The sequence below is a fragment of the Tachyglossus aculeatus genome, chromosome 2 (assembly GCF_015852505.1).
Source record: "Tachyglossus aculeatus isolate mTacAcu1 chromosome 2, mTacAcu1.pri, whole genome shotgun sequence".
Lineage (NCBI taxonomy): Eukaryota > Metazoa > Chordata > Mammalia > Monotremata > Tachyglossidae > Tachyglossus > Tachyglossus aculeatus.
In genome coordinates this window covers 5,632,069-5,646,510 of record NC_052067.1, presented here as the reverse complement: position 1 = coordinate 5,646,510, position 14,442 = coordinate 5,632,069, and positions in this window count along the sequence as shown.

Below are 14,442 nucleotides of genomic sequence, written 5' to 3'. Positions count from 1 at the left end.
AGGAGCGCGTTCCAGGCCAGAGGCAGAGAGGTCGGCGGCGAGATAGATGAAAGCATAGCACATTGAGACGGTTAGCATTAGAAGAAGGAAGTGGGTTGTAGTAGGAGAGTAGTGCTTAGTACAGTGCCCCGCGCACAGTACGCACTCAGTGAAAGCATGGATTGATTGGCCCATGGAGACATTTTGAGGTCACATCCTATATAACGGTATTGGGGAATCAATGATATTTAGAGAGCATTTACCGCACAGACTCTCTTCCTTCGGCTCTGGCTGCTGCCGTCCTGTCTACTTAAGCCGTGAGCCCAAGATATGAGACCTAAGCGGCCCGGTTCCTCGAAAAGGAGAGAAACACCAAGCCGAGAAGTTTTTCCGCCCAACAGGAAGCTACAGAAAATCCCAGCACACTGCCAGAATCCTCATTCCACACAGAGAGAAAGGCAGGACCAGATCCTACGTGTTTTTATTCCCGACCCTCCGCTCATTCTTGGGAGTCAAAGAACCTAAGGTCTAGGGGACATCTCTGCTGCTTGCCGTGTGACCTTGGACAAGTCACTTCATTCATTCACTCAATTCATTCAATTGTATTTATTGAGCGCTTACTGTGTGCAGAGCACGATACTAAGCGCTTGGGAAGTTCAAGTCAGCAACATATAAAGTAGGGACTGTCTCTATATGTTGCCAACTTGTACTTCCCAAGCGCTTAGTACAGTGCTCTGCACACAGTAAGCGCTCAATAAATACGAATGACTGATTGATATAAAGACGGCCCCTACCCAACAATGGGCTCACAGTCTAGAAGGGGGAGACGGCCAACATTGGCTGTGTGCAGAGCACTGTACTAAGCACTTGAGAGAGTTCAATACAATAAACAGACACATTCCCTGCCAACAGTGAGCTTATAGTCTAGAGGGGAAGACAGATATTAATAGAAATAAGTAAATTACAGATATGGTTAGAAGTGCTGTGGGATTGAGGGAGGGGTGAAAAAAGGGAGCAAATCTAAATGCAAGGGTGTCACAGAAGAAGAAGAAATGAAGGTTTTAGTCGGAGAAGGCCTCTTGGAGGAGATGGACCTTCAATGCAGCTTTGAAGCAGCTGGCTCAGTGGAAAGAGCCCGGGCTTTGGAGTCAGAGGTCATGGGTTCAAATTCCGACTCCGCCAATTGTCAGCTGTGTGACTTTGGGCAAGTCACTTAACTTCTCTGTGCCTCAGTTACCTCATCTGTAAAATGGGGATTAAGACTGTGAGCCCCCCGTGGGACAACCTGATCACCTTGTAACCTCCCCAGTGCTTAGAACAGTGCTTTGCACATAGTAAGCACTTAATAAATGCGTTCCACCTTCATGATCAGAAATAATCACAAGGCAGTGAGAGGGCTAGCAGTCTGGTTCCATTTTTAACTCAGACTCAAGGAGCATTTAAAAGACCCCAGATCAGTGCACGTCAATCATCATAATTGTGGTATTTGTTAACGTGCCAAGCACTGTCCCGAGCTCTGGGGTGTTTACAAGACAATCAGATTAGACACAGTCCCTGTCCTACACAGGGCTCGCAGTCTAAGAAGGAGGGAGAACAGGTATTGAATTCCTATTTTAAAGATGAGGAAACTGAGGTATGGAGAAGCCAAGCGACACAGGAGGCAAGTGGCGGAGCTGGGAATAGAACCCAGGTCTCCTCCCAGCTCTGCGTTCTTAATTTAGCAGAGATATTATTCTCACATTTGGGATCTCTTTGGGGGAAGGGAATTTGTCACTTTGTCATTCTCTGCTTCCCAAGAGTTTAGTACAGTGTAGCACACCATGTCGGTGTTTGATAAATGCTACTACTAGTACTACTTCAGAGGCCACCTAAAATAACAGGGAAGAGCACTTCCAAGGTCCATAAACTTAATTACATCAATTATTCATGTAATGCTCACCATTGTGTATAGAATATGAAATTCCAAATTACCTCAGGTGGTGTTCAAATTTTCTTTCGCTGTTCTTTCAAGCTCAGTAGTGGAGAATATTAATCCCATTAAATGCAGAGTACATTAACTTTAAATATCTTCCTCTTTCCTCTAATTTTTATGATTTGCTTATTGTTTTAATCTATACCCTTTATACCTCACTCACTAACAAGTAATTTGACTCTACTTACCCATCGAACTCCGAATAAATGTGAATTATGGCAGAAGATTAAGAGGAGAAAGAAGATAATGATTATTTCAAATTCAGCATTAAATTCATTGTTGGTTCTTTGATAGAATAGCAATTAACAGCTATAACTGGGTTAATATACTTTTACCTTTATAATGTCAAGGGAAGGGAAATGACCTTCAATCATTCAGGGTGATTTGAGATCGGAGACAGAAATACAAGATTCATTCAATCGTATTTGTTGAGCGCTTACTGTGTGCAGAGCACTGTATTAAGCGCTTGGAAAGTACAATTCGGCAAAAGAGGCAATCCTTACCCAACAAAGATATATCCCAATATTTTTTATTTTTGTTGGGGATGGGAGTGGGAATTGGGAGAATGAAGAAAGAGGGAAATAATAATAACAAATAATAATAATAATAATAATAATTGTGGTATTTGTTACGTGCTTACTGTATGCCAGTAACTGTACTAAGCACTGGGGTGGATATAAGATAATCGGGTTGGCCACTGTCCCTGTCCCACTTGGGGCTCACAGCCTCAATCCCCATTTTTCAGATGAGGTAACTGAGGCGCAGAGAAGTGAAATGACTTACCCAGGATCACACATCAGACAAATGGCAGTGAATTGTGATCAAGGGGAGTTTGGATTCAGTTCGGGCTTGATAATGCCACCAAGTTGGACTCTCCTGGGAATAGGTGGCATGAGGGACTAGAACAGTGCTCAGCACTTAGAACAGTGCTTGACATATAGTGAGTGCTTAACAAATACCATAATAATAATAATAATAGTAGTAATAATAATGATAATAATAATAATAATAACAATAATAATAATAAATAATTGGTGTGCCCGAGAGTGGAACTGACAACTTCTTATTGCAAGTGTGGGGGCCAGGACGGGAAGCAACTTTTAGCAGGGATGAGAGCTATTCATTCATTCATTCAATCGTTTTTATTGAGAAGCAGCATGGCTTAATGGAAAGAGCACGGGCTTGGGAGTCAGAGGTCGTGGGTTCTAATCTGCCACTTATCAGCTTTATGGCTTTGGGCAAGTCAGTTCACTTCTCTGGGCCTCAGTTACTTCATCTGTAAAATGGGGATTAAGGCTGGGAGCCCCACGTGGGACAACCTGATAACCTTATATCTATCCCAGCACTTAGAACAGTGCTTGGCACATTGGAAGTGCTTAACAAATACCATTATTATTATTAAAATGTGGATTAAGTCTGTGAACTCCACTTGGAGCGAACTGATTGCCTTGTATCTTCCCCAGCACTTAGAACAGTGCTTGGCACATAGTGAGCGCTTAACAAATACCATTTATTATTAGTATTATTATTATTATTATTATTGAGTGCTTGCTGTGTGCAGAGCACTGTACTAAGCGCTTGAGTCCAAAAGTAACAGACCTCAAAGAAGTAAGGGAGTCAGAGGACCCTCTGGATCCCAGATCCATCACTTGCCAGCTGTGTGACTTGGGGCAAGTCACTTTATTTCTAAGGGCCTCCATTTTCTCATCTTAAAAATGGAGGTAAAATAACCTTCCTCTTTTCATCTAAGACTGTGAACCCCATATAGGACAAGTCACTGTGCCTGGCCTGATTATAATATATCTACCTCAGGGCTTAGAATAGTGCTTGGCATATAGTAAGTACTTAAATATTATTATTATTATCATTACTATTATTTCTTCAGCCCTGATTGAAAGCCAATAGCAGTAATGTGGTATTTAAGTGCTTACTATGTACTAAGCACTGGGATAGGTACAAAGTAATCAGGGCAGACAGAGTCCCTGTCTCACATGGGGCTCACAAGCTAAATAGGAGGGATAACAGGTATTTAATCCCCATTTTATAGATGAGAAGACTGGGGCACAGAGAAGTTAAGTGACTTACCCTAGGTCACACAGCAGGTGTGGCGGAGTCTGGATTTGAAACCTGGGTTTCCTGACTGGCTGGGATAGACAGGAGATTATCAGGTCCCATGTGGAGCTCACAGTTTAAATAGAAGGGAGGACATTTCGTAGATGAAGGGACTGAGGCACAGGGAAGTAAAGTGACTTGCTCAAGGTCACACAGCCATCAAGTGGCAGAATTGGGATTAGAACCCAGGTCCCTTGACCCCAATCTCTTTCCACTCTGCCATGCTGCTTCTCGTTCTAGTTCTCCACTTTGTGCAAGTCAAGCATCGGGGTTTCAATTTCTACATTAGTGAAAATGTTGGAGAAATTTCCTTCTGAACGTGACAGGTTTTTAAGCAGTAGATTTCAACTGGAGAATAGTCAGTTTATCCAAGTCTTTTTTAAAGGAAATCTAAACTGGTCGGAACGCAAATAGCTCATTTTATAAGCACTAAAAATGTAACCCTTCTACTTCAATGAAAGTCTGTTTCTAATATTTCCTTGTGGAAATAAACAAACAGGAGGTTACATGGAATACCTACGTGATGAGTAATTTTCTGAGGATTCAGGATGAATGGGTACATTTTCCTTCTGGAGGTTTGGAAAGAAGCTTATTCGGGCTTGCTAATGAGGTTGAGAAAGACTGGTGCTATTGAGTGCTTAGCAAATCTACCACAAACTATCGACTCTGACCTGATAAATAGCTCTGTAAATTAATAAAAGAATAAAGTGTCAAAGTCACAGCTACCAGACTCCTGTGCCAATCAGGGACTTGTAACAACAAGAATATACAAAGGAAGACACAAGGTAATCAGGTTGTCCCAGATGAGGCTCACAGTCTTAATCCCCATTTTACAGATGAGGTAACGGAGGCACGGAAAAGTTAAGTGGCTTGTCTAAGGTCACACAGCAGACAAGTGGCAGAGGCGGAATTAGAATCCATGTCCTCTTACTCCCAAGCCCGTGCTCTTTCTACCAAGCCATGCTTCTCAGCGTATATTGTGCTACGTGCTTGGAAAAGTACACTATATCAGAGTTAGAAGACACATTCTCTGCCCACAAGGAGCGGGAAAATGGGACTTCATCAGGGAAGGCCTCTTGGAGGAGGTGTGACCTTAAAAAGGCTTTGAAGGTGAGGAGAGAGGGCAAGAGAGTTCAGGCCAGAGGGAGAATGTGCGAAAGGGGTTGGCAGTGAAAAAGATGAAACTGGGCTACCACCACAGTCCTTAGCACAGTGCTTGGCACATAGGAAGTGCTTAACAAATACCATGATTATTATAATTATCATTATTATTATTATCATTAAAGGCACAGGTGTAGGAATGAATACGCAGTAGGGCAGAGGGAGTGAATCGGAAATAGAGGGAGGAAGTTAAGACATCAGGAAGGCAAATTGAGACACTATTGAATGCGATGGATGTTAAATGAGTTTGAAGTGGCAGAGCAAAGGTCAGTGACTTACCCAAGGTCATACAGCAGACAAGTGGCAGAGTTGGGATTAGAACCCAGTTCCTTCTGGCTCCCAGGGCTGTGCTGTACCCATTAGGCTGCATGTTTTCTCTGTTCATCTCAGGCACTTAGAAGTTTATGATCTACGCACCCCCTTTCCCCGGCCTCAATTGCCAGAAATGAGCAAATTTCCATTCTCTTCTGTTTCTCAAGCCAGCTGGTTAATAATAATAGTAATTGTGATATTTGTAAAGTGCCTACTCTGTACCAAGCACTGTTCTAAGCACTGGAGTACTTCCAAGTACTCCAAGTACTGGAGTACTTCCCAAGAGCTTAGTACAGTGCTCTGCACACAGTAAGCGCTCAATAAATGCAATTGATGATGGAATAGATACAAGGTAATCTGGTTAGACACAATCCCCATCCCACATGGGGCTCACCGTCTTGATTCCCATTTAACAGATGAGGTAACTGGGGCACAGAGAAGTGAAGGGACTTGTCCAAGGTCACAGAGCAGACATGTGGCGGAGCCAGGACTAGAACCCACGATCTCTGATTCCCCGGCTCGTGCTTTTTCTACTAGGCCAGCTGCTTCTAAAGATAAGGTTACAGACTTCAGATTGTTGCATGCAGTAGAAAAAAGAAAGAATTCCCCACTTGAAGCTCACAACAATGGTTCCGACCCTCGTCATTGTCAAAAATAACTGCAGATGCGAAAAGTGAGTGGGTTTGAAAGGTCCAATCTTGTCTAGCTCGTGAGGAGCAGCCTGGCTTGGCCTCTCTCCCTGGCCAACAGAGAACCTCTTTATGTGACAGAGTGCACAGATCCTCCGCTTCCTCCGTCTCAGATGTGGAAGTTGGGAAAAAGCCCAGGGCGGACTCCCCAGCTCTGTCTAACAGGCAGGATTTTTCCTCGGAGCTCAGTCGACGTTCCCATTCCCAGGCAGAGCTGAAGGGCTTCAAGGGTCTTTGGTCTTCCCCTTCCCGCCCGAAGGACCTCAGGAAGTGCAGGTGAATTTTCCCTATGCAGACCTCCGGGTTTTGGGTTTGCTTTTTAATGGTATTTAAGCACTTATGATGTTGTTAAACTCTTTGCTAAGCACCAGGATCCTTCTTTTTCAAATGCCATCGAGTCGTTTCTGACCCATAGCGACTCCATGCATACACCCTCTTCAGAACCTCTTATTTTCTGTCATAAAGTGATCCTGCTGTTGGGTAGGGACCGTCTCTATATGTTGCCAACTTGTACTTCCCAAGCACTTAGTACAGTTCTCTGCACACAGTAAGCACTCAATAAATACAATTGAATGAATGAATGAATGGTTTGTGCATCCGTAGAGTTTTACTTGGTAAAGATGCAGAAGTGCTTTACCAGTACCTTCTTCCATGCCAAAAAAACTTGAGTCTCTGCTGTTTTCTTTGATCGATGTTTCGATCACTTAATCATCCGCCTTTGACGCTTTCTCATTCATTCAGTCATATTTATTGAGCACTTACTGTGCACAGAGCACTGTACTAAGTGCTTGTGCAGCTAAGAGAAGCGGCGTGGCTCAGTGGAAAGTGCACGGGCTTTGGCGTCAGAGGTCATGGGTTCAAATCCCAGCTCTGCCAATTGTCAGCTGTGTGACTTTGGGCAAGTCACTTAACTTCTCTGTGCCCCAGTTCCCTCATCTGTAAAATGGGGATTAAGACTGTGAGCCCCCCGTGGGACAACCTGATTATCTTGTAACCTCCCCAGCACTTAGAACAGTGCTTTGCACATAGTAAGCACTTAATAAATGCCATTATTATTATTATTATTATGCCCAGCACTGCTCTAAGTGCCAGGATAGATACAAGATAATTAGGTTGTATACAGTTCCTGCCCCACATGGGGTTCACAGCCTCCAATGTGGTAAGTGGAATATTTACTCCAACCATAAATGCTGGCGCAGATATGAGATAATCAGGTTGGACAGTCCCTGTCCCACTTGCAGCTCACAGTCCAAGTAGGAGGGAGGATTTAATTCCCATTTTACAGTTGAGGAAACTGAGGCCCAGAGAAGTGAAGTAACTTGCCTGAGGTCACACAACAGACAAGTGGCAGAGCCGGGATTAGAACCCAGGTCTTTCTGACTCTCAGGCCCAGGATCTAACCATTAGGCAACACTGCTTCCTCTCAAGTTTGTTTGCCTGAAGCCCGACTCTCATCAATTCTCTCAGTCTTGCCTTTAATAACAATAATAATAATGATGATGGCATTTATTAAGCGCTTACTATGTGCAAAGCACTGTTCTAAGCGCTGGGGAGGTTACAAGGTGATCAGGTTGTCCCATGGGGGGCTCACAGTCTTAATCCCCATTTTACAGATGAGGTAACTGAGGCCCAGAGAAGTCACCCAGCTGACAATTGGCGGAGCCGGGATTTGAACCCATGACCTCTGACTCCAAAGCTCGTGCTCCTTCTACTGAGCCACGTTGCTTCTCTGACTGGAAGCTCATTGTGGGCAGGGAATGGCTCCGTTATATTAGTGTGTTGTGCTCTCCCAAGCACTTAGGACAATGCTTTGCACACAGTAAGGGCTCAATAAATGCAAATGGCTGACTGACAGGCAGGAGCGATGTTGGGCAGGGGAGGGGGATCTGGACAGAGGAAACCCACAAATGCATTTCATTCGAAAGGAAAAACAATTTTCACACAAAGCAATGGGCGGCTTTTTATATTGAAATCCCCCAACAGGCAAGGATCCTGCCTAATTTCCAGTTGCAGTCTTTCCCAGCACTTAGCACAGTGTTCTGCACACGGGAAGCAATCAATAAATATGATTGAATTAATAAGTGTGAGAAGCAGTGTGGCCTAGTGGAAAGAGCCAAGCTCTGGGTTCAAACCCCTGTCCCTCCACTTGCCTGCTGCATGACCTTGGGCAAGTCATTTTATTTGTACTGATGTCTGTCTCTCCCCCCCCCCCCCCCCCCATCTAGACTGTGAGCTTGTTGTGGGCAGGGATTGTCACTTCTTATTGTTTTATTGTTCTTTCCCAAGTGCTTAGTGCAGTGCTCTGCCCACAGCAAGTGCTTAATAAATGCAATTGAATGAATGAAAGAATGAATGAACTTCTCTGTGCCTCCATTTTCTCACCTGTAAAATGGGGATTTGATAGCTGTTCTCCTGCCTACTTGGGCTGTGAGCCCCATGTGGGACAGGGACTGTGTCCAACCTGATTATCCTCTATTTACCATAGGGCTTAGTACAGTGCTTGGCACCTAGTAAGCGCTTAACAAATACCACAATTGTTATTCATAAATATTGTTACTCCTACCAAGGGATCCTAACGGCACAGAAGAACGGAAACTATACTGCCTTTTCTTCCGTTCACCCTTCTTGCTGTCTACAGCAAAACCAGACAAGGAGGAAATGTGGCTTGCTGGAGAGAGTGTGGGCCTGAAAGTGAAAGGATCTCGGTCCTGATCCCACCACTTGTCTGCTCTGTGAGACCTAGGGCAAGTCACTTGGCTTCTCTGTGCCTCAGTTTCCTCATCTGTAAAATGGGGATTCAATATTAAATAATAATAATGATGGCATTTGTTAAGCGCTTACTATGTGTGATCCTCCTCCCTCCTACTGAGTCTGTGAGCCCCAGGCGGGACAGGGACTGTGTCCAACTTGACTATCTTAACTTGATTAGAGAAGTAGCGTGGCTAGAAGTACCGTGGAGTCAGACGTCATGGGTTCAAATCCCGACTCCACCAATTGTCAGCTGTGTGACTTTGGGTAAGTCACTTCACTTCTCTGGGCCTCAGTTCCCTCATATGTAAAATGGGGATTAAAACTGTGAGCCCCCCATGGGACAACCTGATCACCTTGTAACCTCCCCAGCACTTAGAACAGTGCTTTGCACATAATAAGCACTTAACAAATACCATCATTATTATTATTATTATTATCTTGTATTCATTCAATCATATTTATTGAGCGATCTACCATAGCGCTTATAGTTGGAGTAAATATTCCATTGATCTCATTGGCAGATGTCTTCTACTATAATCAATTAATCATTTTACTGAGCACTTCCTGTGTGCAGTGCACTGTACTAAGTTCTTGGGAGAGTACGATATAGCAACGTAGCAGACACATTCCCTGCTCACAACAAGCTTCCAGTTTAGAAGGGATACAGGCATTAATATAAATAAATGATTTAAGGATTTGTACATAATCGCTGTGTGGCTGGGATGGGGGATAAATAAAGGGAGCAAGAGAGAGTGATGCAAAGGGAGTGGAAGAAAAGGAAAAGAGGATTTAGGGAAGGCCTTATGGAGGAGAAATCCCTTCGATAAGGCTTTGAAGGGGAGAGAGTAATTGTCAGTTATAATAATAATAGTAATAATTATGTTATTTGTTAAACGCTTACTGTGTGCCAAGCACTGTTCTAAGCACGGGGTAGATACAAGACAATCAGGTTGGACACAGTCCCTGTCCCACAGGGGCTCACACTCTTAATCCCCATTTTACAAATGAGGTTACTGAGGCCCAGAAAAGTGAAGTGACTCACCCACAGTCACACAGCAGACATGGGTGGAGCCAGGATTAGAATCCAGGGCCTTCTGACTCTCAGGCCTGGGCTCTATACACTAAGCCTTGCTGGGGGCGAGAGGTCAGCGGGGAGACAGGCGAGATCGAGGCATAGTGAGTAGGCTGGCATTGAGAAGCAGCGTGGCTCAGTGGAAAGAGCATGGGCTTTGGAGTTAGAGGTCATGGGTTCTAATCCCGGCTCTGCCAATTGTCAGCTGTGTGACTTTGAGCAAGTCATTTAACTTCTCTGTGCCTCAGTTACCTCATCTGTAAAATGGGGATTAAGACTGTGAGCCCCCCATGGGACAACCTGATCACCTTGTATCCCCCCCAGCGCTTAGAACAGTGCTTTGCACATAGTAAGTGCTTAATAAATGCCATTATTATTATTATTGGAAGAGTGAAGTGTATGGGCTGAGTTGGAGTGGGAAAGGACCCAGGTGAGGTAGGAGAGGGATTGAGTGTTTTAAAGTGGATGGTAAGGAGTTTCCGTTGGATGCGGAGGTGGATGGGCCACCACTGGAGGTTCTCAAGGAGTGGAGAGACATGGACTGAACGGTTTTGTAGAAAAATGACCCGGGGAAGCAGAACGAAGTATGGACTGGAGTGGAGAGAGATAGGTTGCAGGGAGCTTGGCAAGGAGGCTAATATAGTAATCAGGGTTAGATAGGATAAGTGCTTGGATTAACATGACAATAGTTTGGATGGAGAGGAAAGGGCAGATTTTAGTGATTTTTTGAAAATAGAGCTGGAAGAATTTAGTGATAGATTGAATATGTGGGTTGAATGAGAGAGAGGAGTCAAGGAAAACGCCAAGGCTCTAGGCTTGTGAGACAGGAGGGATGGTGGATGCCGTCTTAAGTGATGGAAAAGTCAGGGGAAGGACAAGATTTGAGTGGCAAGATAAGGAGATCTGTTAAAGTTTGAGGTGACAGGTGGACCTCCAAGGAGAGATGCCTTGAAGACAGGAGAAAATGTGAGACTGCGGAGAGGAAGAGAGATCAGGGCTGGGGATGGAGATTTGGCCTGTCCAAAGTCACAAGCAGACAAATGGTGAAGCTGTAATTAGAACCCAGGTCCTTCAGATGCCCAGGCCCGTACAGAGCACCGTGCTAAGCTCTTGGGAGAGGACAATACAACAGAATTGGTAGAGAAGTTCCCTGCCCATAACCAACTTATGATCTTGAGGGAGAGACAGACATTAATATAAATAAATAAATAAATTACGGCTATGGACATAAATGCTGTGGGGCTGAGGGAGGGGTGAATAAAGGGTGAAAATCCAAATGCAAGAAATGATGATGATGATGATGATGGCATTTATTTAGCCATCTCTTCTAGACTGTGAGCCCACTGTTGGGTAGGGATCATCTCTATATGTTGCCAACTTGTACTTCCCAAGCTCTTAGTACAGTTCTCTGCACACAGTAAGCGCTCAATAAATACAATTGATTGATTATTAAGCGCTTACTATGTACAAAGCACTATTCTAAGCACTGGGGAGGTTACAAGGTGATCAGGTTGTCCCACAGGGGGCTCACAGTCTTAATCCCCATTTTTACAGATGAGGGAACTGAGGCACAGAGAAGTGAAGTGACTTGCCCAAAGTCACACAGCTGACAATTGGCGGAGCCGGAATTTGAACCCATGACCTCTGACTCCAAAGCCCGGGCTTTTTCCACCGAGGCACGCTGATTCTCAGCAGCAGAGGACAAAAAGAGGAAATGCAGCAGTGACTAGAGCATAGGCCTAAGAATCAGAAGGAACTGGCTTCCATTCCAGTTCAGCCACTTGTCTTCTCTGTGACCTTGGGCAGGTCACTTAGCTTATCTGTGGCACAGTGATCTCATCTGTAAAATGGGGATTAATATTGTGAGCCCCATGTGGAACACGGACTGTGTCCAACCCGATTAGGGTGTTCCTACCACAACGCTTAGTACAGTGCTTTGCACATAGTAAGGGTTTAAAAATTACCAAATTCTTTTTTAAAAAAAGCAGAATCCGGGGTGGTGTTCAGATTGTGCCAGTGAAAGGGAGTTCTCCATTCATTCATTCAATCGTATTTATTGAGCACTTACTGTGTGTAGAGCACTGTACTAAGCGCTTGGGAAGTAAAAGTTGGTAACATATAGAGATGGTCTCTACTCAATAGTGGGCTCACAGTCTAGACTGTAATCTCACTGTGGGCAGGGAATGTGTCTGTTTATTGTTCTTTTGTACGCTCCCAAGCACTTAGTACAGTGCTCTGCCCACAGTAAGCGCTCAGTGAATGTGACTGGCCGAATGAACCACCATTTACTGCCTTTCCCCTGGAAAGCCCCATTTCCCTTTGTAATAATAATAATAATGACGATATTTGTTAAGCACTTACTATGTGCAAAGCATTATTCTAAGCACTGGGGAGGTTAAGAGGTGATCAGGTTGTCCCACGGGGGGCTCACAGTTTTAATCCCCGTTTCGCAGATGAGGTAACTGAGGCACAGAGAAGTTAAGCGACTTGCCCAAAGTCACACAGCTGACAGTTGGCGGAGCCGGAGTTTGAACTCATGACCTCTGACTCCAAAGCCCGGGCTCTTTCCACTGAGCCACGCTGCTTTTAATCATCTGGGCATTGCAATGCGTCAGGGGAGATTGAAGATAATCGGCTCACCCCCAGTCTCTGTTCCATATTTGGTTCCCAGCCTGAAAGGGAGGGAGAGAACTTATTTTTTCTCCATTTTGTCGATGAGCGAACAGAGGTTCCGAGAGGTGAAGTGATTTGTCTGAGGTCACAGACCAAGCTAGTGGCAGAGGGAACTGAAATTCAGATCTCCTGACTCTCTGATCAACGTCCTTTAGGCCTCCCCTTCATTTCACCCAGCTAGACTCAGCATAAAAGTTGTTTTCCTGGCCTGTTTCCAGCAAACACCCCATAGTCAGAATGAGGAAAGGAGACAAGAAGGAAAGAATAATCTGACAGTCTTAGCAGACAGTTCTTTTCTTTACACACTTTACGGGAAGCAGCATGGCATAGTAAATACAGCACGGTTAGAATAATAATAATAATAATAATAATGGCATTTATTAAGCGCTTACTATGTGCAAAGCACTGTTCTAAACGCTGGAAGAGTCAGAAGAGTCATGGGTTTTAAACCCAGGCCTGCTACTTGTCCTCTGTGTGACCTTAGGCAAGTCACTTCACTTCTCTGTGCCTCACTAGAGAAGCAGCATGGCCTAGTGGTAAGAGCGCAGGAGACAGAGGACGTGGGTCCTAATCCTGGCTCCACCATTTGTCTGCTGTGTGACCTTGGGCGAGTCACCTAACTCCTCTGGGTCTCAGTTAACTCATCTGTAAAATGGGGATTAAGACTGTGAGCCCCACGTGGGACAACCTGATTACTTTGTTATCTGCCGCAATGCTTAGAACAGTGCTTGGCATGTAGTAAATGCTTAAAAAATACTATTATTATTATTATTATTATTATTATTATTATTACTTAGTTCATCTGTAAAATGGGGATTGAGACTGTGAGCCCCACTTGGGACAAGGGACTGTGCCCAACCCGAATTGCTTGCATCCACCCCAGCACTTAGTACAGTGTTTGACACATTGTAAGTGCTTAACAAATATAGAAGCAGCGTGGCTCAGTGGAAAGAGCCCGGGCTTTGGAGTCAGAGGTCACGGGTTCAAATCCCAGCTCCACCAATTGTCAGCTGTGTGACCTTGGGCAAGTCACTTAACTTCTCTGTGCCTCATTTCCCTCATCTGTAAAATGGGGGTTAAGACTGTGAGCCCCCCATGGGACAACCTGATCACCTTGTAACCTCCCCAGCGCTAAGAACAGTGCTTTGCACATAATAAGCACATAATAAAATGCCATACAAAATATATCATAATTATTTTATGGTTTTTTTGAGAAACAGCATGGCTTACTGGATAGAGCTCAGGCCTGTGAGTCAGAAGGTCATGGGTTCTAATCCCTGCTCCGCTACATGTCTGTTGTGTGACCTTGGGCAAATCACTTCACTTCTCTGAGCCTCAGTTACCTCATCTGTAAAATGGGGATTAAGACTGTGAGCCCCATGTGGGACAACCTTATTATCTTGTACCCCCCACAGTGCTTAGAACAGTGCTTGGCACGTAGTAAGCGCTTAACAAATGCCATCATTATTATTATTATCTGTTTGTGTCTGTTGTTGTATTGCACTCTCCCAACAACACGTAATTATTCATTCAGTCGTATTTATTGAGTGCTTACTGTGGGCAAAACACTGTACTAACCGCACTGCTTTGCCCACAGTAAGCACTCAGTAAATACATCTGAAAGAACAATTACGTGTTTTTTAGAATTTCCCAAATGATTAAATCTTTTGTGAAAAGAGGATATCCTACAAATGACCGGACCGACTGCTGTTGCCTTCTTC